The sequence below is a fragment of the Balaenoptera physalus genome (assembly GCF_965194825.1).
Source record: "Balaenoptera physalus genome assembly, chromosome: 12".
NCBI classification, from domain to species: domain Eukaryota; kingdom Metazoa; phylum Chordata; class Mammalia; order Artiodactyla; family Balaenopteridae; genus Balaenoptera; species Balaenoptera physalus.
The window spans coordinates 95,189,705-95,216,303 of NC_138897.1; the positions used below are offsets into that span (position 1 = coordinate 95,189,705).

At 43.2% G+C, this 26,599-nt stretch overlaps 1 protein-coding gene and 1 long non-coding RNA gene across 15 annotated transcripts in view; one reads left to right on the forward strand and one right to left on the reverse strand.

The window, feature by feature from the left end:
• Nucleotides 1-26,599, reverse strand: part of RIMBP2 (RIMS binding protein 2) — a 338,226-nt gene that overhangs the window by 204,163 nt on the left and 107,464 nt on the right. Inside the window, exon 1 of one of the 14 annotated variants that reach the window (XM_082418180.1) lies at nt 12,365-12,510. The exons of the other annotated variants lie outside the window; for them this stretch is intronic. The gene's annotated coding sequence lies outside the window, so the exon portion shown is untranslated. Of the gene's footprint in view, nt 1-12,364; nt 12,511-26,599 lie in introns of those variants that run through there. 14 annotated transcript variants of the gene reach the window in all.
• LOC309640108 lies at nt 12,648-22,241 on the forward strand. The gene is made up of 2 exons (XR_014252033.1): nt 12,648-13,150; nt 14,016-22,241. It is a non-coding gene; the product is annotated as an uncharacterized lncRNA (long non-coding RNA).

The following is a 26,599-nucleotide window of genomic DNA, read 5'->3' on the forward strand; positions in this document are numbered from 1 at the left end:
GAAAGCAAATGTAAGACTGCACATGAAAAGGATGGAAAAGAGATCTTTCAGTCATATTCAATTGTACAGTGATCTTGTTAATAATGCAAGGCACACAGCCCATTTAGAAAGAGAGGGAGGGAGGGAAGAAGGGAGGGGAAGGAGGGAAGGAGAAAAGGATGAAGGGAAGGAGGGAAGGAGGGAAGGGGGGAAGAAGGGAAGGAAGGAAGGAAGGAAGGAAGGAAGGAAGGAAGGAAGTTAGTTTGAACCTCCAGCCCAGACTTTGATCAGCGATAGGTCTTTGTCTAAAAGCCAGAAATTAACACCTTTCTTGCTGTTGAAGTTTCTGTGTTTAAAAAAAAAATTACTCTGTAAGAAATTACCTTCCAATTATGGCACCAAATTGGAAAAACTGGAAAAAATATGTTTTTCTAACATGTTGGTATTCATTCAGTCATTTCATGATTCATTCAATCATTCAATCAATTATTCAACAAATATATGCGCTTGCTGTGTGTCAGGGAAACATCCTGGGTGCTGGAACCCTGAAAAAATAAGGCAAATTCCCTGCCCTCATGAAGTCTCTATTGAAGTGGGTCACACAGTCTGCAGACAAGCAAATAAATAAACACGGTGTCAGGGAGTGTGGAGGCTATAAGATAATTTCTTCACAAAACCAATGGCTGCAGCTCATTATCGAGAACTTTTCTTCCCTCATCTCTTCCAGGACGGAAATCAGGATGCCCTTTACCTGCCCTGTCATGATTGATTTCTTAGTTCCTTGGGAATCAGACCCTTCAAATTCAAAGAAACCTAAAACTGCCCAGTTTACAGAGTGGAGCTTCTGCCTGTGAGTTACCGGCCCTAATCAAACAGGGAACTAAATCAAGTAGAGATTTTAGAAGCCACAGTTCTGGATTAACAGCCTGGGATATTTTTATCTGAATATCCGCTACTTTCCATAGTGACTGACTCATATGTAGCCTTAATCTGTCAAAGCCATGTCGTCATGGGAACCAGACCTGGTCCATGGCCACAGGTTAAAAATTAAGCTCCACCTGTGATAATGTTCCCTTATCAATCTCCTCTCGGAACCCAAAGCCCTTCCATTTACTCTGGGCAGCTGGCCACTCTCTGTTGATAGCGTCTGCCAGTGGCAAAGGCTCTGTTGCCTGGTTACTAATTGGTGACGGGGACAAACCCTGGCTGGATGGCAGCAGGTCAAAGACGCCTGAAGGCTGGGCATGCTGACTGGAGAGTGTCCGTGAGGATGTGGCCCCGCAGGCAGCACACTGTCCTTGGCCCTTTGTACTCGGGAGCCAACATAAGGCCACATGGGACAGGACCCTCATCCCAGGAGGCTCGTGGAAGTATGAAGGACCCCACTCATGGCCGCCCACAGCATGGCAGTGTTTCCCTGGGGTGCGCGCCCTGGCACCATGATTTGACGCAGGAAAGAAGAAAGAAAGAGGCTCCTGGATCCGAATAGCAACAGGGCCAGTGGAGGCTGTGCTCACATTTCTTCCAGCCAAAGCGCCCGGCTTCGCTTTGAACGTTGTCTGGTGAGAATGGCAAGCACGGCGTCCAGCCCCCTCCAGCCACAGGATGAGAAAGAGACCCGGATCAGGAAGCCTCCTGACTTTAAATCTTGAGCAGAGACACCCAAACACCAAAGCCAGTGTCTGCAGCAGATTCGTTCCTCTGGGGGTCATTCTGAGCGATCAGCCATTAGTACCCACTCCCCAGATTGCCAAGTCCTCTCCTTCCTGTTGATTCTTCTAGAAAATGCCTGGTTTTGAGATTGCCAGAACTAGGTTGTGCTGTTTGCATCCAAAGGCCTTGTGTCTGCTTGCTGGGGCTGCTGTAACAAAGCATCACAAACTGGGTGGCTAAAAAAACAGGCTTGTATGTCTCACAGTTCTGGAAGCTGGAAGTCTGAGATCAAGGTGCCGCTCCTGAGGCCGTGCAAGGGGATCTGTCCCTGGCCCTCCCCCAGGTCCTGGCGGCCCACTGGCAACGCCCCTCGGCCTGTAGAAGCATCACGCCACCTCTGCTTCTGCGGCACATGGTGTTCTCCCTGTGTGCGTTGTCTGTGTCCTAATTTCCCCTTTTATAAGGATATCAGTCCTACTGGATTAGGGCCCGCCCTAATGACCTCCTGTTGACTTGATTACCTCTGTAAAGACCCCTTCTCAAAGAAAGCCACATTTTGAGGTACTGGGGCTCAGACCTCTAGCATTTTGGGGGGAACACAATTCAACCCATAACAGATCTCTAAGTGACCCAGACTGGACCACCCCATACAGCCATGGCAAGCATGTGGGAGCCAACAAACCTGGACCCCGCGGTGAGGCTGGGATGCCTGTTAGTGCTCCACGGAAGAGCTACGCTAGCCACGGGCAGGTGAGCAACGTGCCTGGTGGTCTGGCAGGATGCAGAGGGCTGCAAAAGCAAAAGCTCACCTCTGTAGGGAGGACGAGGTGGCCTCCTGGTGAAGGATGAGTGCATTTTTTACCCCAGTCTCCTGGGGAGCATGGTCACTCTTAAATGGGAAATAACCTTAGCTGAACTTGAAAACTCTTTTTTTTTTTTTTTTTTAATTCTGAGGATCTATGAACAGCAGGTTAATCACACTGTATTGTAATTACATTGTATTGAAATTTGCTAAGAGAGTAGATTTTTTTTTTTTTTTTTTTTTTATGGCTGTGTTGGGTCTTCGTTTCTGTGCGTGGGCTTTCTCTAGTTGCGGCGGGCGGGGGCCACTCTTCATCGCGGTGCGTGGGCCTCTCACTGTCGCGGCCTCTCTTGTTGCGGAGCACAGGCTCCAGACGCGCAGGCTCAGTAGTTGTGGCTCACGGGCCCAGTTGCTCCGCGGCATGTGGGATCTTCCCAGACCAGGGCTCGAACCCGTGTCCCCTGCATTGGCAGGCAGATTCTCAACCCCTGCGCCACCAGGGAAGCCCCTGAACTTGAAAACTCTTGATCCTGATCACGAGGTTTCAGGAAACGGGTCCTCTGAAACAAGAGCATTAAGGTGGTAGAATCTGGGTGGATCCTCTCCGTGAGTGAAAAGTATGGGGCCCAAGAAATGATAATACAAAGTTCTGCTGCCTTTTTGAGCCTAATTGTAGAGATGCCAAGTCAATGGGGAAACAGCACCAGGCCTGTGAACCCTAAATGCATGGTTAAGGGACTCTGATTAAAACTGAAGCCAACACAGAGGAAATTGGCTCAGAAACCCCAAACATAGTTTGAGGTCCTGGATCAAGCCGTTCCTGAAGTCAGAATCTACACTCTCTTCAATTAACTCCCCTTTGTGCTTAAGCTACTTTGAGCTGGTTTTCTGTCATTTGCAAGCTAAAGAGCCCTGACAAACACAATAGCATAGTGCATCTCGGGCACCAAAAGCCTTTCTGAGAGTACAGCCATGCCAGCAGCCGCATTTCTCTTTCTGCAGGACAAAAGGAGCACGTCAGCTACATTCCAGGGTCTGGGTTTGCCAAGAGAGCAGAGTGAAACAGACGCTATCAAGACCCGTATACTGTAGCTGAGAGTCTGAGTTTCACAGCGGTTTCTGAAGCCCTTGCCAAACACCTTTGCACTCTCTTGATTTTTACTGCCCTTGCAGGCCCAGGGCAGCACTAATGATCATGTGACTATAATTGGCCCTGAACTTCGATAGCAACAGAGCCCTTTCCATTTTGGCTTGCCTACTTAAAAAAAAAGAAACAAACAAAATGAAATTTAAAATACATAATTGCCTTAGTCATGAAGAGTAATCACATTAAGAGCCATTTTAACTAGACATTTCCACCCAAATGACATTACGCTGAGACAGTCTGTCCTGAGGTCCCAACCAAAAGCGAGACCCCGGAACCTGCGGGAAGTACAGTCTAACAGTAGTCTTCAGTTTGGTCCTGGAGCCCAGGAACCCCTTGCAGCTCACAAGGTTGCATTCTCTGAGGTTGGAGGAAACTTGTTTTCCCCAAATATCACAAGTTTTGCCATTTTTGTGTCCCACCTAATAACTGCCCCTTTTTCCTTAAACAAGCATGTGTGTCTTATGGACATCATGATATTGAAAAAAGGAAATTTTATCTCATTGTGGTTTTGATCTGCATTTCCTTGATGATCAGTGATGTTGAGCATCTTTTCATGTACCCGTTGGCCATCTGTATGTCTTTTTTGGAAAAATGTCTGTTCAGGTCCTCTGCCCATGTTTTAATCAGATTTTTTGTTATTGAGCTGCCTAAGTTCTTTATACATTTTGGATATTTACTCTCATTACATATATGATTTGCAAATATATTTTCCCATTCGGTATGCTGCCTTTCGGGTTTGATGATGGTTTCCTTTACTGCGCAGAGGCTTTCTAGTTTGACGTTTCCCCAGTTGTTTATTTTGGTTCTTGTTGCCCTTCCCTGTGGAGTGAGGTCCACAAAAACACTGTTAAGACTGATATTAGTGAGGGTTCCACCTGTGTTTTCTTCTAGGAATTTCATGGCTCCAGGTCTTACATTCAAGTCTTTAATCCATTTTGAGTTAATTTTTATGTATACGGAAAGACAGTGGTCTATTTTCACTCTTTTGCTTGTGGCTGTCCAGTTTCACATGTGTCGTCATGGCTATCATCAAAAAGACCAGAAATAACAAATGTCGGAGAGGATGTGGAGAAAAGGGAACCCTTGTGCACTGTTGGTGGGAATGTAAATTGGTGCAGCCACTATGGAGAACAGTATGGAGATTCCTCAAAAGGTTAACAATAGAACTATCATATGACCCAGCTATCCCACTTCTGGGTATTTATTCAAAGAACATGGAAACACGAATCTAAAAAGATGCATGCAGCCCCATGTTCATTGCAGCATTATTTACAATAGCCAAGGTATGAAAACAACCTAAGTGTCCATCAACAGATGAATGGATGAAAAAGATGTGGTACATATACACAATGGAATACTACTCAGCCATTAAAAAAAAAAAGGAATGACATCCTGCCATTTGTGACAACATGGATGGACCTTGAGGGCATTATGCTAAGCGAAATAAGTCAAATGGAGAAAGACGAACACCGTATCATTTCACTCATGTGTGAAATCTAAGAAACAAACAAACAAACAATAAAACAGAAACAAACTCATAGGTACAGAGATCAGATTAGTGGTTACCAGAGGGGAAAGGGGTCTAGGGGGAGGGTGAAATGAGTGAAGAAGGGGGTCAACTATATGCTGAAGGATGGTAGCTGTACTCAGTGGTGACCACTCTGTAGTGTATACAGTTGCCGAGCTATAATGCTATACACCTGAAACTTACATAATAAAAAAAGATTGAAAAATATATTGGTCGACCGTGAAATAATTAACCTAATAAAGATGAAAGGTACAGATTTATTTCCTGAGAAAAGAGAAACTTCATATTACTACCATGAAAACATTGGTTAATGTGCTACTTATAATTTTTTAATAAAGAATTATATTTTTTCCCAGTAACACTATGACTGTATCTGGGCTTGGCTGACTGTATTTGTCTATTTGGTTACCTGTAGAACACTCTGGAAATACTGGGCAGGCTGATAGGTTTAGGCTATGCCTTCCCCAGGCTGAGAGTCACAAAATTCTCCACAGAAGCAGAGAAGACAAAATTTCTCTCTCTCTGACCCTACTCAGGGCTTGGATAGAATGTCTGTTCCATGAGCTCAGGGCATTGAGTAAACAGCCAGCCAACTCCAGGAGACAGGAATGATACAACTTATCTAAGAGGTGGAGTAAACAAACAGATGGGGTGGCCCAAGTGCCAGTGGATGGTGGGTCCATTTCCTCCCAGCGTCAATGACCCCCAGTATCAGCAAATATTGACTGAACGCCTCTAATGTACAAAGTCAGGCTGTTAGACACACACACACACACACACACAAGTGTGTAAGAAAAAGGTCCAGAAGGACCAAACTGATGACACTGGTGAGATTGGTGAAAGGGAGAGAGTCAAAGACACTTGGGTTTTTACAAACTGAATATATCAATTTCCTGACTGAGTCATGGAAAATGAATTTTAAAAGTCACAGAGCAGTATGTGTAGGTACTTGGATACATATACACGTAAATGTATGCACACACACATATATACATCCCACTTTTGTATATGCATAGATAACTATATATCAAGACATTATGTCTGCATGTAGATTTGTGTATGCATGGGAAAGGGTCTGAAAATTCTAAAAGGAAACACCTAACTGTTAATAGTGATTATGGATGGGGACCAGGGATGGGAAAGTTATACAGGAGACTTTAACCTTTTACTTTATACACCTCTTTAAGATGTGACTTCAAGGAACATCTCTTGCCCTTGAAATCTGACAAAGGAAAATGATTTTAAAGATGTTTCCACACATTCACAACCTCTATGAAAGTTTTGTTGATGACATAATTTCTCCAACTTGGGTCTAGGAATAAACATTTTAATGTTTTCATTACACAAAGGGGCCCTGGTCCCTGTTTAAAAGAATGGATACAATCCTATTGAAAATAATGATCACGACAGATTTATATATGTGCTGCCCCAGGCGAACTTAAACCTCAGTGATTGATCGTCAAGGTGTGTTGAAGGAAATGTTAATGTCCTCCACGTTGAAGGTACTCTCAAGAGCCTTGTCCTCTGAGTCAATATGCAGCCCCCTCTGAGACTCGCTGGCTACATCTCCTATTTCGATAAGTCACCGGGATCTGTATTCTAATTGCTTTCCCCTCACAGTGAAATAATTCAAACATTCCATCCCCTTCCAAAGTGAGAACAAGAGCTAAATTTAAATGCAATAACGTAATGGTGCATCTGCAATTCCAAGCAGCCAACGATCTATCAAAAAAAAAGATCAGCCCATTCCAAATATAGGAAAGATTCACACACATGCACATCACTCCTCTCTGTAGCTTTCAACCCCAGAATGACCAAATTTAAAAACCTAAAGTAATAAGCTCCCAAAATAACCTGCCTGTTACCCCTAAGAGAACCGAGTAACTTCTAGGTCCCCCAGGCCAGGTAGAATAAATGAACTTGAAAAAATTACACACAAATAATAACCCGCATCACTCAACTGAGACGTATCCTCTTTGAAAGTGTTCTTAATGACACAATTTGTCTGTTGAGGGCGTGCAGATAAACGCCTCTTCTTATAAATGATATCCATTGAAGAAACAAGTAGTGTTAGATTGATCGTGATGAAAGATAAAGGGTCTGGAATATTATCCAAGCATCTTCCCACCTCCAAGGACCCTGCCTTTATTAACTAAATGTTGCGGAGGTTTTGGCTCTAGAGTGATAGCAAACGGATGGTTACCAAGTGTATATCCTATATCTGAAACAGCTTAGTTTCACATACAGACTCTTTCTGCTTCCTGCCAGGGAAAATGAACACAGAAAATAGAAATCACAGGACTGGGTGTGAATTTAAGTCTAACAAACACATCCTGGCTGGGTCCATTCCCACCACCACCATCACCATCACCTTCGCCATTACCAGGTCTACCATCAGCACCTGTATCGTCCCCATTGACCCCTACCACCATGTTTACTGTGTTCAGACCAAGGCTCCACCCAGGAACCCTCAAACCTGAACCCCACATAAAGGAATGATCGAGCCAGCCCAGATTTCTGTCCTGCACTCTGGACCTGGCCATCTAACCGCTGCTTTCCTCCCCAATCCCCCACCTGCCCCGTGTTTAGGTGTAACTCAAACTCAAATCGGAGTTTCAGCACAAAACTGAATCTGAATGAATCTTCCCCACGAATCTAATTCTCTTTCAGTCTTTCTCATCGTAGGAAATGCCTCTCCCCCCGCACTCTGTGGTCCATGTCAAAGTTCTGGACATCATGCTCGTGACCCCTCTCACTCTTCGTCCGCCCCGATCCACCGCAATGACGGGCAGATTGTACTGCCCAAGCTCATCTGCAATGTCTCCGGTGGCCTTCACTTCTACCACCAATACCCTGATCCGAGGCACCACGGCCACTCCTTGGGCTATCTGGTGGCCTCCTAATTCTCCTTGCTACCACACTTGCTTCCATCTCCACTCAGAATTTGGGGTGATACTTTTAGGAGGCGAATTTTGATCAAATGTCACTTTCCTATGTAAAATCGGTCACTACTGGCTGGCCATTGTTCTTAAGACCTAAAATCTATATCCTAACACAGCTTATAAGGTCCTGAATGGGCTGCCCCTCTCCACCTCTTCCCCATCTGCATCCAGACAGACTTTTCATGCATCAAGCTCTTTCTTGCCTCAGGACCTTTGCACTGCCATTCCCCCACGACACTGCTATCTCCACAAGAGCACAGACATTTGCTTTGGTCACTGTTCTGACCTCCCCACCTAGTTGACATACAGTTGGCCTTGACAAACATGTCTTGAATAGACCCTTAAACAATGAAAAAATGGACACAGCCCTGAGTGATGCAGTGGGTAGAGCCTCAGATGGAAGAAAGGACAACTCAACACAAAGTTCCACTGCTGGGTTCCAGGTGTCAGGACACAAAGTGGGAAATTCCCAAGTGGGTCTTCCAAAGGTTGGGTCTGATCAAATGTGTCTTCTGGACCCTCAGGCTTCCGGTATGATGGGTCATTTCTAAACTGTAGGAAGAAGGGTATAATCTTCTATCACAAAGAATGGCTTATGAGTTGGCTTTTCTGCCTCTTTCACCTTCCTCTGTGCCTAAGACACAGGCAAAGTCAAGGAATATGCTCTTACTTTCTAGTTCATAGCGCTGAGGGCTAAGTAAGTGACATAGCTGAGACTTAACTCGTGATCTTCCCAGGCTGACACTTTCCTTTCCTTCACCCAAATGTCCTGGTGTAGAATAACACAAAAATATGCACATACCCTGACACTAAGCTTTCATGACTCTCTGAGTAGAGTTCCACATTCCTGAATGTGACAAGAGAAATTGCGTGTAGGGCTAATTATCCCTCTTTGTATAATTGTGACATGCCACCAGCTGATGACAAGAGGGACAGAATGGAGACCCAAATCAACATCCAGGCTTGCTCTATACATTCCCTTAATTATATCAACATGACTGATGCCAGAGGATTATAAGAAGTGTTACTGTAGGTCAAATTAATGAATAAAAATCAACATAAAAACCAACGAGTGGGCTTCCCTGGTGGCTCAGCGGTTAGGAGTACGCTTGCCAATGCAGGGGACATGGGTTCGGAGCCCTGGTCGGGGAGGATCCCACATGCCGTGGAGGGGCTAAGCCTGTGCGCCACAACTACTGAGCCCGCATGCCACAACTACTGAAGCCCACCCGCCTAGACCCCGTGCTCCACAACAGGAGACGCCACTGCACTGAGAGGCTCGTGCACCGCAGGGAAGAGTGGCCCCCGCTCGCCACAACTAGAGAGGGCCTGCACGCAGCAGCGAAGACCCAACACAGCCAAAAATAAATTAAAAAAAAAAAAAAAAAAAACCCAACGAGCATGCTGCATGTAGCAAACTCTTGGGAAATTTCCATCTTTCTGCCAAATATTAGAAACAAAAATTCCCATATTTCAGTAGACCTTCAGGTTGACATAAACAATGAAAAAATCAGAAGTTATTTTACTTCTCCCTTATTTTGTTAATAAAATGTCTTTAAACTTCTTAGAACTGCAGAATAAGATGATATGTTGAATTATCTTAGGTTTCATCCAAAAGCTCGAAAGTGTCTCAGGTTCAAGGTAAGCAGCATGGGCGAGTGGAAGAACTAACAGAAAGCTGGGCTTTAGCCTGGAATTTGGAACTGAAAAACAGTCCATAGGACCAAAATTCAGTTTATTTCAATATAGCAAACATCTTCTGAGTACCTATGAAGTTCCTGGCGGTTGTCAGACCCAAACATCAGTAAGACTGGGTCCTTCCAGGACCCACAGTCTGACAGGGGAGGCTGGAACATGCATGTGTAATTTGAATTCAAGCTAGACTTTAATAAGATTTAGAATGATGTGCAAAGGAGATGTGAGGGGAAGGTGTCTAGACAGGATATTGGAGGTTTATTTCCTGGACGTAGTTAATGGCAGATCTCAGGACAAAGAGGCAGCAGGAAGAGCTCACAGCAGTGGAGTGCCATATTGAAAACAGAGAAATTAACAGAGGCTGCCTGTGGAGACCCCACCCCAGCCCCGATGCATGACGGAAGTAGTTGGGCATTTCCCCACACGACCCTCAAGCCAGGCCGGAGACTGGAAATACCATTTTGGTAGAAAACAATCATCCAAGGGCAAAGACCTCCATATGGTGACATTGGGAACTTCCATGACAAAATGTTCAGTTCCCTGCAATGACCCTGGAGTGAGCCCACCACTGACAAGCCCCACAGACATCCACCAAGTTGTCACGATCTTGCTCTAAAACTGAACAACAAACTAAGCCGTGAAAACACAGGGTGGTCTCTATACACCATCAAGTGGGCCAAATGGAAAGTGCTTCAAAGCACAGAGATCTCCAGTGAGAATCCCACCGGCAGAAGCACTGCATCTGTGTTGACCAACTCCTCTTAAGGCAAATCCCCCAAGACCTTCCAACAAGGTCTCTCTAAGAGAAATGGCTAAGGATGACATAAAAAAAAAAGAATACAAGACACCATGATAACTTGCAAGTTGTGCAAATATTTCCTAATTCTGTGAAAGGGAAAAAATAAGTAGGACAATAATTCCTAGCTTCTCAATGCATTCAGTGAATTTGGGTTCTCTCTGCATAGATGAAGTAAATTCACCGCTTCTCTTCCTTCACTTTTCTGGGCTCTGGGATCACGCATCTTCAGCCACCTTTCTTCTCTCTGCGCCTTTTCCCCAGCCCACTCCTAACAGGGGCTAAGCGGCTCTAATGTTGCTGCATCTCACCAGACTGACTGGAGAGCTTGCTAATGATTACAAAGCACAAAAAAACCCTCTACATGCTTGCATGTGAAGTATGCTTATTATTAATTCAAAAGTGGTCCGGCAAGATAATACCTTTGAGGGGATGTGCATAACCAACTCTAATGCGTCTGAAGTAAAATTGGATGTACGGCTCAACGATCACTTCATACAAAGTTTTAATTAACAGAACTGCTGGGGCAAATAGGGAAAGAAAAGCAATGATTTATTAATGCACAATTTACTGCTGCTATCAAATGCCAAGCCACTGAAAACACTGCTCACCTGCTTTGCCCTATAAACATGTTTATCACAGAGTACGGAATAAATCCTTCTGCCACGAGGGAAAATCCAGTTCTCGGTACTTAATGTTCAGAATACACTCCATTCATTTCATCTATCCAGTTAATACCAGAATAAATAGAAAAAATAGAATAGAATCCACTGGCCTTCTTAGAAAACAAACTTATGGTCACCAAAGGAGAAAGGTGGGGCGGGGAGAGATAAATTAGGAATTTGGGATTAACATGTACACACTACTATAAATAAAATAGGTAATCCACAAGGACCTACTGTAGAGCACAGGGAACTCTGCTCAATACTCTGTAACAACCTATATGGGAAAAGATTCTGAAAAAGAATAGATACATGTATATGTATAACTGAATCGCTTTGCTGTACACCTGAAACTAACACAACATTGTAAACCAACTATACTCCAACATAAAATACATACGTACACACAATACATAGGATCTAACAGACAGCACAAGCTTCCTGACATTTTCACACATATTATTTCAACAAATATTGCACTTACATGATATAAAAATACTACAATGACATTCATTCTCTAGTTATATTCATTACCTGAAAACTTCACAGTGTTAAACCCAGTCTCACAAGCTGGGCTTGAAGAATTGGCAAATGCTGTCCCCAAACTGAATACAAAACAAAGGTAAAAACGTCCACCGGAGACACTGCAACTTTAAATATGTGCTGTTCGTAACGCCCACTGTGTGATGCTCAAATGAGCAAAAGCAAATGGTCTCACTTGGAGCGGAGCTTTCCTGAGGAAGTCAGGTTGAGTGGACAAATAAGGAACGCTCCGCACTTCAGCAAGTTGAACAGCTGCCTTTGTCCTGAGGGACAGTATATTTATTCCGAGTGTCCTGCTCACAATTTACCCAATGAACCGACCCTTGGTGCAAAGGATCCTTGCAGCCCTGACGCTGGCCTGGGGACAGATCTGGAAGTAAATGAGTACAGGGTAGCAACAGGGATCGAAGCCACAAGTGAGACCCAAAGGCTTTGAAACCGGGAAGGATCACAGTCTCCGAGGCTGCAAGATACCTCTACCTGGGTCTCAGAGCATAAGGGCAGTTCTCCAGTCTTGAGCCAGCCCAGTCCAGGAGGGTGATTTTCCTGCCTCTGTGAATAAGCCGTATCTCATTAACCCTGCAGACCCTTCCCCATCCCCCAAAGCGGGTACTTACGAGATGCTGGGGTTCAGTGCCCTAGTGTATCAGACGGGCTAGCCTGGGCTGCCTGCCCCCCAGCCAGCGCCAGTTCCTGTACCCCGTAGACGCCAGCCTCTCCAAGCCTCCTCCGATATCTGTGCTCGGCTTCAAGCTGGAAGACTATTTACTTATTCATGGACTGCCCGAGCCGGCCAGGAACTGCTTTGTGTCAGCTGAATAGGATGGTAATTCAATCTCCAAATGGGAACTGTTCGGCACATGGCATATCTGTCATAATGAGTCACGCAGATAAAAAAGAACATGGCTTTCAGAGCCACGGGTGAAACGTGTGTTTTGACAACGAATAGTGTTACAGGACACCGCCTTCCCTTCCTCCATCACTCGTCTCCCCTCCGAATCAGCCCACCCCAAACACAGCCTCCATGAGATGCAGGACAGAGAGGGAACCACACTTGGGGGGACTGGATTCTTGGGAAAAGAACAAGGATACATCTCTGTTCTCTTGCAAGAAGCGTGCACCGTTGGAGAGAGAGAGAAGGTGGAGATGTTTGGGAGTCGGCAAGAAAAGCTGAAGGGGCGACGAAGCCAGTGGGAAAAGAGCTCATCTCTATCAAAAGTTTTCCATTGTGGAATGCTTTACATGCATTCTCTCAATAACAGCGGGGGCTCCAGCACCCGGAAATAGTGGCATTAATTAAGTCATAGGCTCCCGAGGATGGTCTGACGTTTAGAGCTGAGAAGACTCGAGTCAGATGGCAGCGTGAACGACTCCTGGTCCCCAGAGAACCCGAAGTAGTGGAGGTCCCCTCTTAATTCTCATTCCTGCTACTGTTCCTGCCTCCTGGTAATTTTTTCTTGAGAATTTAAAACCTGTATTTCGTCTGATTTCTTTGTTTCAGCCACATGAAGCCCTACTACTGCCCAGCCTCTTCTTTCTCCTCTGTCCCACCCCCCGACAAGCCCCTTCCTCTCTTCATTTCCTTACCCACAGAGCTTGGACTCCGCCCTCCAAACTACCCTCTTGTCAGTGTATCCTAAGCTTTTCTTCCCTCTGTTCCCCAGGTATCAGCCTGGCAAGACCCCAACCCCTAGGTTAACCAACAGCCCACCTTCTCTATACCTACTGGACAGGCTGCTGATGACCACTGTAGAAAACCCACAACCCAAGCAGGCCCATGTCCCAACTGCCTGTCCCCCAGGAGACCATAAGCCCCGTGAGGGTAGGGACCTTGCCTACCATGTTCTGTGTGCTATTCTAAGCAATCCACACTGTCCAGCCAAAGAAGCTACTCAAACATTTGTTGAAATACCAACTGAATGAAGTCTTCAATGTTGCCTTGAAATATGTATCAGTCAGGATGGGCTTGGTTATGCTGTGGTAACAAATAGCCCTCAAATATCAGTGGTTTCAAATGACAGAGGTTTATTTCCCACTCATACTCTGTGTCTGTGGAGGGTCAGCTATAGCTCTGCCCCACATCGTCCTCACTATGGGACCCAGACCGATGGAGTAGGAAACAGGAAATAGAAAATCAAAAATAGGAAAGCGTTTGTAGTGGCATAAATAAAATATTCCATACTCCATAGCCACCGGATTTCTGCCCTGAGATGTTTTGCTGAACTGAATCTTCAATTTTTACCCACCCTGCTCCCTTTCTGTCTTCAGGGCTTGGCTCAGACATCGCTTCTCCATGGAAGCTGTCCCCTGACCATTCAATCTAAAGCACACAGCATCTACCCACCCCCCACCATCACCAATTAAAAATGTTTATCTTCTGTGGCCCCATTAGAAGGTCAGGTCTCTTATCCATCTCACTCCCCACTATGTCCCCTGAGACTGGTGCCTGGAACACAGTAAATGCACGATAACCGTGTGTTGAATAAAAGAATGAATGAATAAAATAGCAGATTACACTGGAGAAAGCACAATATTTTGGTGTAATTAGTTATAAAATTAGTGAGTTCAAGAAGCAGTCTCATTAAAATGGAAGTAGTATAATATAGTAAGAGTAGCATAATTAAAACAGAAGATTTGGGCCACATATAAGGAAACCAGAAATTAATGAAGATGAAGGACTTGTCAAAGTATTCCCTGCACTGTTTGCTAGGAGAAAAAGACTTATAAGACTTGATCGGAACCAGTCCTAATGAATAACAGAGTGAGATGGAGCTATAGAAGCTTGGTGTAAATAGCCTTTAGCTATTTGTGTACGTTTTTTTTATTTGTTATTCATCCAGCAACCTTCTTACCTACACTTGGATCTCTTAGTGTATAGCTCATGAGAAAAGGAAGAAAGATTGTCCAAATTACTAGTACCCTGTATCATACCAGCTCTATTGACTTTGGTTATTAAGATTTTCTTAGTTATTTGGTTATTTGGTGAATTTTGTCAGTGTTTTGGGCATTGGCTAGACTGTTGAGAAAATCAGGTTTTGCAATATTTGAATTTAATGACCGTGGGTTGTAAAGACCCCTGAGACCCACCTCCAACTTCCTTGGTATGGTGACATCAGCAATATCTATTTGCTACAAGATGGCATTAGGTGAATAACTTGTGAATTACTCAATTCATGTCCAAAAGCATAGACATCCCCCAATGTTTCACCTGCCTGATTTCTCCGGGGTCTCCCTGGATCAATAGATAGGAAAGCTGCCCTATTTTGGAATATCCACTGTTGGGATCTGCTTAAAAACACCCTCACAAGCACCCAAGATGTCCTTCAGTGGGTGATGGACAAACAAACTGTGGTCCATCCCGACAATGGGTTATGATTCAACACTAAGATAAAATGAGCTATCAAGCCATGAAAGGATGTAGAAGAACCTTAAATGCATATGAGTAAGTGAAAGAAGCCCATCTGGAAAAGCTACCTGCTGTATGATTCTAACTCTGTGACATTCTGGAAAAGGCAAAACTATGGAGAAAATAAAGAGATCAGTGGTTACTGGGGGGTGGGGCAAGGGAGGGAGGGATGAATAAGCAGGGCACAGGGAATTTTTAGGGCAGAAAAACTTTCTGTATGAGACCATAATGGTGGATACATGTCATATACATTTGTCCAAACCCATAGAACGTACAACACCAAGAGTGAACCCTCAGTAAACTCTGGACTGTAGTTAATAATAATGTATCAATGCATAAACAACGAGGTCCTACTGTAGAGCACAGGGAACTCTATTCAGTATCCTGTGATAAACCATAACGGAAAAGAATATGAAAAAGAATGTATATATATATGTATAACTGAGTCATTTTTCTGTACAGCAATAATCAACACAACATTGTAAATCAACTATACTTCAATTAAAAAAATAAATAAAAATAAAATAAAATTCATTGAGCTAATGACCATAAATAATAATAATAATCATGTATCAACGTTGGTGCATCAGTTGTGATAAATGTACCCACTAATGCAAGATGTGGGCAACAGGGGCAACTGTGGGCCGGGAAGAGAGGAGGTCTGTGGGAATTCTCTACTTCCTGATCATCATTTCTGTCAGCCTAAAACTGATCTTTTGTAAAAAGTCTATTGATTTTTTAATTGACCCAAAAAGTATCCGCACCCCTTTCATTGCTGTTCTTTTGTACACAACAAGCTTCTGCCCCACTCTGGGTGAGTGGATTTCTTCCTTTTCACCACGTTGAGGGCATCCGATGTGCCCAAGGAGCATATGCACTCTCCGACGGCCAGAGCTTGGGACGACCCTGTCATGTCCCCAGTCCTCAGAATGGGCCTGGCTCATGGAAAGGGCTCTGTGACTATCTGTTGAATAAAAGATTTCATTTCTTGTGTTTCTGCCTGGCCATGAGTGACAGTACATTAACTAGTGAAAATTGAAAGCCGAGATAAAAACTTCCCCCAGGAAAAGTAGTCCGGCTGCTACATTCTCCAGAGATGTTAAGTCAATAAAATAATCCTAGAGAGCCGCAGACGCGTGGACCACGCCATAAAGGACGGTGTGCGAGGGAGCGCCCAGCATCCGGCATTTCTGATCTGGGATGCTTGCCCCCGGGGCTGCTCACTCACTTTCTCGTTGGCCCTCGCTGGTTTGAATTATTAACTCTCCCTTCAGACACACACCATTTCTCCAGGCTGCACGAGGCGCCCCAGGGCTCGCAAACCCACTCAGTGGATTCCTCACCGTGTTACTCTCCATCGTAGCCATTTCAGCCACGAAGGAAGGTGGCGAAAGACCCACCACCTGGAAGCATCAATGTTGCTCAAAGATAAAGGCCCTGAGAACAAGAGAAAAGGGCCACTGCAGAGGATGGTGTGTACCTGAGCCTAGATCCCAGAGGCAATGCCTGCATTTAATTACACACGTTTACTGCACAAGAGCTATCTCATCTGCTTAATCATCTTACATGAAAATAAAGTTTGCTCTCCCTAAAAGCCCTGGAACAGTTGTGTGTCCACCCGTCTATCACAGATGAGGCTTTTCTTCAGCCCAATCACTTCTTTATTTTCAAACTGAAGTTCAGTGTATGGTGTTACTTTCTTTTTTTTTTTTTCTTTTTGTACAGCAGGTTCTTATTAGTCATCCATTTTATACACATCAGTGTATACATGTCAATCCCAATCTCCCAATTCATCCCACCACCACCCCACCCCGCCGCTTTCCCCCCTTGGTATCCATACGTTTGCTCTCTACATCTGTGTCTTTATTTCTGCCCGGCAAACCGGTTTGTCTGGTGTTACTTCTAAAATAAACTTATTTCAGGAATTTGATTTTCTGTTTTAATGTTAACTATTAGCATCAATAAGAGCCGCTACGACTGTGAGTACTTATTATATACTAAGCACTGCTCTAAGTAAAGTGTCCCACTGACTCCTCAAAGGACCCCCGAGGTCAGTATTGTGATCCTCTGCACGTATTACCGGGGAAGACCTCGAGGCACAGAGACGCTAGTCACCCTGTGGGTCACACAGCTTGGGAGGCGAGAAGTCAGGGTTTGGACTTACTGTGGCAGTCGGGCGGTACGGACTGCACTCGGCCACAGGGCTTTGCTGCTGACCCGTGATGAGCAGCCCCATAGGTCAGCTGGCCAGTGTAGACCGAGGGGAAACAGATAATGACTCTCAACTGCCAATGTTTTCAGAGAAAAAAGCCTTCTCTTTCCAAACGTGAGAAATAGCCTTTGGAAATGTTAAATTGAAAACTTTACTACTAGAAAACTTGTAGGAATGTTCTAAACCAAAGGCAAGAAACACCTACCCCTGTTAAAGCTAAATCGAGCCAAGATGGCAGCCCTCCCAGCACCCAGAACAACCTCGGCGTCACCATCAATTTCACCAATTATTACACATCTTTTGTGATTCCAGTGCCCTGTTTATTCTGAGCCACTTAAATGTGCGACATCATAATTACAAAATTACACAAGTGCCAGAGCCCTCGCTCCTAGTCTGTTGTTTGCCATTTCAAAGGGAGAAAGCTAAGTGATTATCCAGATCACACCACCTGACCCGAACCTCGGGGGGCAGCCCTCCAAGTGGCCGGAGGATGAGTGTTTGACAGATGACGTGTTTCACGTTAAGCCTGATCTCACACCAGCTTGTTTTGCGATTATGACTCTCGCTGCCCTTCCCTTCTTTGGCATCAGAATTGTCCCACTCAGTTCCTCTCTTCTAATCAGCCTCCTGAGCTGAGAGGCCCTCATTAGTGCCTGAGAATTAACAGGAGTTTAAAGCAGAAAAACAGATTGCGTATATGTTGGTCCCGGAATGGTAGGGAATGAAGAGCGTGACCCTGCTGGGCAAGCCCTGGAAAATGAGTCAGCGCATTGAGGGCCCCTCAACTTCCCCTTACAGGTACAGGGCAGAGAATGTACCACAAGCACTGCAGGCCGTGGTCAGCACAGAGAGGGGTCGCCAAGCATTGCTGCACCAGACCTGGGCCCCTGGATGCTTGGCAACGAGCACTGATCAGCACAAACATGAGTCCAGTGATACCTAAGTGCATATGTCCGTCCAGTATACGTCCGTCTACCCCCATTGTACAGATGAGAAAACTGAGGCCCACAAGAGGTCACACAACTTGCAAATAGCAGAGCCCAGGGTCGAACCCATATCTAACCACAGCACTCTTCAGCCTGCTGCCCTCGGTGCCTGAAAAATCTTTGCATTTTTGCAAAGATTGGGGACAGTGTGGAACTATAAGGCCGAAATCATTGCAAAGCCCAGTGCCATGAAGCTTTCCCCTTCCGCTTTCTTCTGGGAGTTTTATAGTTCCAGGTCTATGTTTAAATCTTTATCCATTTTGAGCTGATTTTGGTGTATGATATACGATTCCAGTTTCATTCTTTTGCATGTGGATATCCAGTTTTCCCAGCGCCATTTGTTGTGTGGCCTTGGTGCCCCAGTCAAAGACCAGTTGACTGTGTTTGTGTGGGTTTATTTCTGGACTCTCTATTCTGTTTCCCTCATCCAATATGATTCAGTTCTAGAGACCTGCTGTAAAATGTTGTGCTTATAGTTAACAATGCTGAATTATGCACTTAAAAATTTTATTAAGAAGGTAGATTTCATATTAAGTGGTCTTAACTCAATAAAAAAAAAAGTTTAAGTAAAATAAAAATAAGGAAATTCCCTGGTGGTCCAGTGGTTAGGTCTCCAAGCTTCCACTGCCGGGGGCTCGGGTTCGATCCCTGGTCGGGGAACTAAGATCTCGCAAGCCACGTGGCGTGGCCAAATAAAGAAAATAAAAGACTGACTGAATATGATGTAACAGAAAGAGACTCACAGATACAGAGAACAAACTAGTGATTAGCAGTGGGGGGGGGGGGGTGGGGGAGGGGCAAAATAGGGGTGGAGGATTAGAGGTACAAACTAGCATGTATAAATAAATGAGCTACAAGGATATACTGTACAGCACAGGGAATATAGCCAATATTTTATAATAACTTTAAATGGAGTATAATCTATAAAAATATTGACTCAAAAAATAGATAAATAAGTACTAGAGATATAATGCACAGTATGATAAATATAATTAACACTGCTGTATGTTATATATGAAAGTTATTATGAGACTAAATCTTGAGTTCTCATCACAAGGAAAAACTTTTTTCTATTTCTTTAATTTTGTATCTATATGGGATGATGGATGTTCACTAAACTTAATGTGATAATCACTTCATGAGGTATGTAAATCAAAACATCATGCCATACACCTTACACTTGTACAGTGCTATATGCCAATGATACTCAATAAAACTGAAAGAAAAAAAGATTTTTAAAAAAATTTTAAAGACTGATTAAAAGAGAGAAGATGGTTCTCTATCCGGGATGTCCCAAAGGGTAGCCCAACCATCAGGGAGGTCCCTTGCTCTACCTGGGGCTCTGAGTTTAGTCTTAGAAGCCAGGCTGTCCCAATAAAAATAACAACTTTTGTTATTTTAACAACCAACATCAACTAACATTTATTTATCCTCTTCTAAGTGCCAGGCCCTATTCACCTCATTTAATCCTTATAGAAACAAATTTATAAATCCAGTCCTCTCATTATATCCATTTCTTGGATGAGAAAACCAAGCTACGTGTTCAAGATCACACAGCGAGTCAGCAAGCACCAGACTTTGAACCAGGCAGTCCCTCTTAACTGAAACACGTGCTGTAACCACCACACGACACTGCCTCTCACTGGGAATGAGGGGTTGGTAGGAAGCCAAGAGAGTCCTTCAGCTCATCTCCACCAAAGCTTTTCTCAGACCCTGGCTGATTGTACAGATTCATAGCCTCACCTGAGAGTCTTGGATTCGTTCTGAAATTCCCCACTCTCCAAACCCCTGATTGTCCACCTCTTACAGCTACCCTGGGGGACCTGACTTGTGGACTGACTGACAGTCCTTAAAATGAAGCCCTTCCCCCTTTAAAAATTTGTATGGAAACACAAAAGACCCCAAATAGCCAGACAATCTTGAGAAAGAAGAACGGAGCTAGAGGAATCAGGGTCCCTGACTTCAGACTATACTACAAAGCTACAGTCATCAAAACAGTACAGTACTGGCATAAAAACAGACACAGAGATCAACAGAACAGGATAGAAAGCCTAGAAATAAACCCATGCACGTGTGGTCAATTAATCTTAAACAAAGGAGGCAAGAATATACAGTGGAGAAAAGACAGTCTCCTCAACAAATGGTGCTGGGAAAACTGCACAGCTACTTGTAAAAGAATGAAATTAGAATATTCTCTAGCACCATATACAAAAATAAACACAAAATGGATTAAAAAGCTAAACGTAAGAGAAAAACATAGGAATAACATTCTTTGACATAAATTGTAGCAATATTTTTTTGGATGCATTCTCTAAAGTAGAGGAAATAAAAGCAAAAATAAACAAATGGGACCTAATTAAACTTAAAAACTTTTGCACAGCAAAGAAAACCATAAACAAAACTAAAAGACAACCTACTGAATGGGAGAAAATACTGGCAAATGATATGATCAATAAGGGATTAATATCCAACATATATACACTAGTATGAGCTAGTTGAATTGCTCATACTACTCAACATCAAAAAACAAACAACCCTATTAAAAAATGGGAAAAAGAACTGAAGAGACATTTTTCCAAAGAGGAAATACAGATGGCCAACAGGCACATGAAGATGCTCAGCATCACGAATCATCAGAAAAATGCAAATCAAAACCACAATGAAATGTCACCTCACACCTGTCAGAAGAGCTATCACCAAAAAGAACACAAATAGAAGATTGGTTCAAGATGGTGCAGTAGAAGGACGTGCGCTCACTCCCTCTTGTGAGAGCACTGGAATCACAACTAACTGCTGAACAATCATCGACAGGAAGACACTGGAACTCACCAAAACAATACCCCACACCCAAAGACAAAGGAGAAGCCACAATGAGATGGTAGGAGGGGCGCAATCACAATAAAATCAAATAACATAACTGCTGGGTGGGTGACTCACACACTGGAGAACACTTACACCACAGAAGTGCACCCACTGGAGTGAAGGTTCTGAGCCCCACGTCAGGCTTCCCAACCTGGGGGTCCGGCAACGGGAGGAGGAATTCCTAGAGAATCAGACTTTAAAGGCTAGCAGGATTTGATTGCAGGACTTCGACAGGACTGGGGGAAACAGAGACTCCACCCTCGGAGGGCACACACAAAGTAGTGTGCACATCGGGACCCAGGGGAAGGAGCAGTGACCCTGGGGGAGACTGAACCAGACCTACCTGCTAGTGTTGGAGGGTCTCCTGCAGAGGCGGGGGGTGGCTCTGTCTCACCGTGAGGACAAGGACACTGGCAGCAGAAGTTCTGGGAAGTACTCCTTGGCGTGAGCCCTCCCAGAGTCCGCCATCAGCCCCACCAAAGAGCCCCGGTAAGCTCAAGTGTTGGGTCGCCTCAGGCCAAACAACCAACAGGGAGGGAACCCAGCCCCACCCATCAGCAGTCAAGTGGATTAAAGTTTTACTGAGCTCTGCCCACCAGAGCAACAGCCAGCTCTACCCACCACCAGTCCCTCCCATCAAGCCTCTTAGATAGCCTCATCCACCAGAGGGCAGACAGCAGAAGCAAGAAGAACTACAGTCCTGCAGCCTGTGGAACAAAAACCACATTCACAGAAAGACAGACAAGATGAAAAGGCAGAGGACTAGGTACCAGATGAAGGAACAAGATAAAACCCCAGAAAAACAACTAAATGAAGTGGAGATAGGCAACCTTCCAGAAAAAGAATTCAGAATAATGATAGTGAAGATGATCCAGGACCTTGGAAAAAGAATGGATGCAAAGATCGAGAAGATGCAAGAAATGTTTAACAAAGACCTAGAAGAATTAAAGAACAAACACCTAGAAGAATTAAAGAACAAACAAACAGAGATGAACAATACAATAACTGAAATGAAAAATGCACTAGAAGGAATCAATAGCAGAATAACTGAGGCAGAAGAACAGATAAGTGACCTGGAAGACAGAATGGTGGAATTCACTGTCGTGGAATAGGAAAAAAAAAAAAGAATGAAAAGAAATGGAGACAGCCTAAGAGACCTCTGGGACAACATTAAACACACCAACATTCACTTTATAGGGGTCCCAGAAGGAGAAGAGAGAGAGAAAGGACCCAAGAAAATATTTGAAGAGATTATAGTCGAAAACTTCCCTAACATGGGAAAGGAAATAACCACCCAAGTCCAGGAAGCACAGAGAGTCCCAGGCAGGATAAACCCAAGGAGAAACACACTGAGACACCTAGTAATCAAATTGGCAAAAATTAGAGACAAAGAAAAATTATTGAAAGCAGCAAGGGAAAAACGACAAATAACATACAAGGGAACTCCCATAAGGTTAACAGCTGATTTCTCAGCAGAAACTCTACAAGCCAGAAGGGAGTGGCATGATATATATAAAGTGATGAAAGGGAAGAACCTACAACCAAGATTACTCTACCTGGCAAGGCTCTCATTCAGATTCGATGGAGAAATCAAAAGCTTTACAGACAAGCAAAAGCTAAGAGAATTCAGCACCACCAAACCAGCTCTACAACAAATGCTAAAGGAGCTTCTCTAAGTGGGAAACACAAGAGAAGAAAAGGACCTACAGAAACAAACCCAAAACAATTAAGAAAATGGTCATAGGAACATACATATCAATAATTAACCTTAAACGTGAATGGACTAAATGCTCCAACCAAAAGACACAGGCTTGCTGAACGGACACAAAAACAAGACCCATCTATATGCTGTCTACAAGAGACCCACTTCAGATCTAGGGACACATACAGACTGAAAGTGAGGGGATGGAAAAAGATATTCCATGCAAATGGAAATTAAAAGAAAGCTGGAGTAGCAATACTCATATCAGATAAAATAGACTTTAAAATAAAGAATGTTACAAGAGACAAGGACGGACACTACATAATGATCAAGGGATCAATCCAAGAAGAAGATACAACAATTATAAATATATATGCACCCAACATAGGAGCACCTCAATACATAAGGCAACTGCTAACAGCTATAAAAGAGGAAATCGACAGTAACACAATAATAGTGGCGGACTTTAACACCTCACTTACACCAATGGACTGATCATCCAAACAGAAAATTAATAAGGAAACAGAAGCTTTAAATGACACAATAGACCAGATAGATTTAATTGATATTTATAGGACATTCCATCCAAAAACAGCAGATTACACTTTCTTCTCAAGGGCGCACAGAACATTCTCCAGGATAGATCACATCTTGGGTCACAAATCAAGCCTCGGTAAATTTAAGAAAATTGAAATCATATCAAGCATCTTTTCTGACCACACGGTATGAGATTAGAAATCAATTACAGGGAAGAAAAACGTAAAAAACACAAACACATGGAGGCTAAACAATACGTTACTAAATAACCAAGAGATCACTGAAGAAACGAAAAGAGGAAATCAAAAAATACCTAGAGAAAAATGACAATAAAAACACGACGATCCAAAACCTATGGGATGCGGCAAAAGCAGTTCTAAGAGGGAAGTGTATACAAGCCTACCTCAAGAAACAAGAAAAATCTCAAATAAACAATCTAACCTTACACCTAAAGGAACTAGAGAAAGAAGAACAAACAAAACCCAAAGTTAGCAGAAGGAAAGAAATCATAAAGCTCAGAGCAGAAATAAATGAAATAGAAACAAAGAAAACAACAGCACAGATCAATAAAACTAAAAGCTGGTTCTCTGAGAAGATAAACAAAATCGATAAACCATTAGCCAGACTCATCAAGAAAAAGAGGGAGAGGACTCAAATCAATAAAATCAGAAATGAAAAAGGAGAAGTTACAACGGACACCGCAGAAATACAAAGCATCCTAAGAGACTACTACAAGCAACTCTATGCCAATAAAATGGACAACCTGGAAGAAATGGACAAATTCTTAGAAAGGTATAACCTTCCAAGACTGAACCAGGAAGAAATAGAAAATACGAACAGAAAAACAGAAATATGGATCAATGGAACAAGATAGAAAGCCCAGAGATAAACCCATGCACCAATAGTCAACTGATCTATGACAAAGGAGGCAAGGATATACAATGGAGAAAAGACAGTCTCTTCAATAAGTGATGCTGGAAAAACTGGACAGCTACATGTAAAAGAATGAAATTACAACACTCCCTAACACCATACACAAAAATAAACTCAAAAATGGATTAGAGACCTAAATGTAAGACCGGACGCTATAAAACTCTTAGAGGAAAACTTAGGAAGAACACTCTTTGACATAAAACACAGCAAGATCTTTTTTGATCCACCTCCTAGAGTAATGGAAATAAAAACAAAAATAAACAAATGGGACCTAATGAAACTTCAAAGCTTCTGCACAGCAACGGAAACCATAAACAAGACGAAAAGACAACCCTCAAAATGGGAGAAAATATTTGCAAACAAATGAACGGACAAAGGTTTAATCCCCAAAATACATAAACAGCTCATGCAGCTCAATATTAAAAAAACAAACAACCCAATCCAAAAATGGGCAGAAGACCTAAATAGACATTTCTCCAAAGAAGACATACAGATGGCCAAGAAGCACATGAAAAGCTGCTCTACATCACTAATTATTAGAGAAATGCAAATCAAAACTACCACGAGGTATCACCTCACACCAGTTAGAATGGGCATCATCAGAAAATCTACAAACAGCAAATGCTAGAGAGGGTGTGGAGAAAAGGAACCCTCTTGCACTGTTGGTGGGAATGTAATTGATACAGCCACTATGGAGAACAGTATGGAGGTTCCTTAAAAAAACTAAAAATAGAATTACCATATGACCCAGCAATCCCACTACTGGGCACATACCCAGAGAAAACCATAATTCAAAAAGACACATGCACCCCAATGTTCACTGCAGCTCTATTTACAATAGCCAGGTCATGGAAGCAACCTAAATGCCCATCAACAGACAAATGGATAAAGAAGATGTGGCACATATATACAATGGAATATTACTCAGCCATAAAAAGGAACGAAATTGGGTCATTTGTAGAGACGTGGATGAATCTAGAGACCATCATACAGAGTGAAGTAAGTCAGAAAGAGAAAAACAAATATCGTATATTAACGCATATATGTGGAACCTAGAAAAATGGTACAGATGAACCAGTTTGCAGGGCAGAAATTGATACACAGATGGAGAGAACAAACGTATGGACACCAAGGGGGGAAAGCGGCGGGGGTGGGTGGGGATGGTGGTGGGATGAATTGGGCGATTGGGATTGACATGTATACACTGATGTGTATAAAATTGATGACTAATAAGAACCTACTGTATAAAAAAATAAATAAAATTAAATTAAAAAATTAAAAATAAAAAAAGAACACAAATAACAAATATTGGAGAAGATGTACAGAAAAGGGAACCTTCCTAGACTGTTGGTGGGAACCTTCCTAGCTACACCTAAATTGGTGCAGCCACTGTGGAAAACGGTATGGAGGTTTCTCAAAAAACTAAAAATAGAGCTACCATATGACCCAAAAATTCCACTCCTGGGTATATCTGAAAAAAACAAAAACACTAATTCGGAAAGATACATTCACCCCATTGTTCACAGCAGCAGTATTTACAATAGCCAAGATACGGAAGCAACCTAAGCATCCATCAACAGATGAATGGATAAAGATGTGGTCCATATATACAACGGAATACTACTCAGCCATAAAAAAAGATTGAAGTTTTGCCATTTGCATCCTCATGGATGGACTTGGAGGGCATGATGCTAAGTGAAATAAGTCAGACAGAGAAAGACAAATACTGCAAGATATAACTTACATATGGAATCTAAAAAGTACAAAAACTAGTGAATACAACAAAAAAGAAGCAGACTCACAGAAACAGAGAACAAACTAGTGGTTGCCAGTGGGGAGGGGAAGTGGGGGCAATATAGGGGTGGGGCAGTGGTAGTTACAAACTACTGGGTGTAAAATAGGCTCGAGGATGTATTGTACAACACAGGGAATAGAGCCAATATTTTGTAATAACTGTAAGTGGAAAATAACCTTTAAAAATTTATAAATTTGAGTTCCCTGGTGGCCTAGTGGTTAAGATTTAGTGCTGTCACTGCAGTGGCCCGGGTTCAATCTCTGGTCAGGAAACAAGCTGTGTGGCATGGCCAAAATATTAAAAAAATAAAAAATAAATCATAATATATATTTTTTTAAGTTTTTATAAAAAAATTTTTTTAAATAAAATGAAGCCCTCCCCCAAATGGCGACGTGCCATCCAACCTCGTGTTCTGAGAT